This window comes from Myotis brandtii, unplaced genomic scaffold, assembly GCF_000412655.1.
Source record: "Myotis brandtii unplaced genomic scaffold, ASM41265v1 scaffold311, whole genome shotgun sequence".
Taxonomy (NCBI): Eukaryota; Metazoa; Chordata; class Mammalia; order Chiroptera; family Vespertilionidae; genus Myotis; species Myotis brandtii.
In genome coordinates this window covers 4549675-4552423 of record NW_005361913.1, presented here as the reverse complement: position 1 = coordinate 4552423, position 2749 = coordinate 4549675, and positions in this window count along the sequence as shown.

Genomic DNA, 2749 nt, shown 5'->3' with positions numbered 1-2749 from the left:
TTTGGCTCTAGTGCTGGAACAGTCTAACCTTTAAGGGAAGGTCAAGAGGGCTCAGACTTATGAGCCATCCAGAAGCTGGCCACTAACAGAGGAGCAGGTTAGAGAGGGAGAGCAGCAGAGCTGACTTTATGTTATTACCCTAAACTTCAGAGTCAGGATTCTATAATCCCTACTAACCAGGACACGGCTGTGCTCCTACTCTTGGACAAAGCCAAGCTGTCACAGCAAGTGGATATCCAGGGACAGTAGGAAGATTAGAGGCTAGGAGTCAGATTGGACTACAAAGAGATGCAAAGCACAACCACACAAATAAGTAGAATCATAACTAGCTGCCACCTAATGAGCATGTGTTATATGTCTGGTACTTTGCATTTATTTTTGCTTCTTTTCATCATAACCTTTCCTGTGGGTACTGCAATATGGGTTCCCATTTAACATGAGAAAACAGGATTTTAAAGATTAAAGTAATACAGCTAGTACGTGTCAGAGCCAGAATTTAAACCCAGATTATTCTGGCTCCAAAACCCATTATCTTTCTAATAAAGCATGCTCTCCACAAATTAATAGCCTACGTCAAATTTTAGCATCCTGTCTTCCAACACCTCCTCTTCTCTCTTTGAACTCTTCCCTCCACCTTCTCATCCTGGGGTTCATTGGACATAAAAGGTCAAAACATGTGTTTCTCTGCCAAATACCCTACATTAAAGAATATAGCTTGGGTAAGGTAGAATGGTAATTATTTCAAAACTTTCTAAACCAGAATCACAGGTGTGGATTTGGATTGTGAACACTTGCTCCCCTGTGGTTGTGTCCCTTGTGGAAGCTCTAGCAGGGATCTTGTACACAGTCCCAATTCCTAGGTTTGTACGTTGTAGCACCCTCCACCCACAACCCTCACCATCACCGACCGCATGCTACTAGTGATGTTTTGCAGGTGGTCATATCTAAATAATTACATTACTAGTTTTCCCCATAGTGACCTACAGTGGAAAGCAACATTGATGAATATCAAGGAAGTTGATAACACATTGGCCTCTACCTCAACCAGGAATTGATATACCACTTAATCTGTCCTAAAGATAATGTCAGTTCTATTTATAAATATTTGGGTCAATAAATGTTTGGGTACTAGGCCATGGATCCTCAACTAGCTTGAATGCAAGACCAAAATATTACATCTGGTGCAAAATTTAACAGTACATTTAGCTTATTCTGTTTCAGACAAGGTAATAGGACTGGAATATTAAGGAGTTTGGGCCTGAACTGACACATCTTTTCAGGCCTTTCATAAGACTGAGTATATGAGTTTTTGGAAATTAATAATAATAATAATAATAAAGTGTTGGGAAAGGGCTTGAGGTATTGAATCCTCGTCACCCAGTGGATACCAGCTCACCAACTATTTTGTCCAGTTCTCAGTGTATATGACTTATGGCATACACCATTCCCCACGTTCCTGCAGGGGTTCCTTTTCCTGCTCAGTCTCACAGAGCATTCTTCAATTTTAGGTCCAATGAGTACTCTCACCAATACAGATGTCATTTGACAATAATTTAATTTTTTTGTGTGTGACAATTTCTAGTTTACTAAAAAAAAATTTGCTTTAATATTTTGAAATGGATTTGGGTCGTCTAGTTTGCTTTTAGTCAGAGCACTTGCTAGGAAACTAAGATTGTAAAGTGCTGGTGCCCGGACGTGCAGCAGGGTTGGTTGGGAGCAAGACGTCATCGTGGGAAACGTGTACTTCTTCGGATTACTGCTTGGCGGATTAGAAACCCGCAGATCAGTCAGTCCGAGGTTAGCCCTGATTAACTGCCCTGGGTGCTTCTGGGCCAGTGTGAGGTGTTTGCTAGATTCAGACCAACACTGGTGTTTATATTTCACTCGACAGAACATTGAGTTAATTTTTACTTAAATCCAATCTAGGCTAATAATGAAGCTACCAAGAATGATTAAGAATGTTAACTAAATGTTGCCCGCTATCAGGTTAGTCCAGTCTTCTGCCCCCATGATTTTGTCTGCCCACATGTTTCTGTCTATCAGCCTCGGCCTCCGGATCAGCTCTCGTCCCGGCATTGGTTGGATTCAGGAAGAGTGAAACCCATGATTTAAAGGGCTCACTTTCCACCTGCATCGTCCGCATGGTCCAACTTGCCTTTGGCACATATTTGGGGAAATCTTCGGTTGTCCTACATCTATTACAATGACTGGTAAAAGGAAAGTGAGTTTCCGAAGGTGTCCCCTTAGTCACCTTGACAATTTCCAAAAGCGAAACTTGCGCTCTCGATTAGCTACACTGAGTCTGCGGGGCGCGGAGTCCCTGCCCAGGTCAGCAGCGCCCATCCGGCTGGTGGGCGGGGATGGGGCGGAGCCTGCACCAGGCGTGGTCTTCCGTGGGAGAGAAGGCAAAGCTTTGCCCCACCTTCTGAAAAAAAAAAAACAACCCTGCTCTCTCCCAGCCAATCAAGGCGGCCTATGCAAATAAACCCTTGTCGCCCGGGTAACCATGATGCACGGTAGCCAATGGAAACCATCAACTCGTGTTCCGGCTCTACGATTGGGACTGAAGTAAGGAGATAGAGACCCAATGGGCTGTGGGAACGGTCCTCGGCGGGTTGAGGGGCGGGGATATGCAAATATGGTTTGAAAAGCCGGCGGGAAATCTGAGTTTCGCGGGAGGACCTTGGCGCGTAAACCGTATCCCTTCATTCATTGTCAGCAGCAGCTTCCTGGAGCCATTTTTCAGATG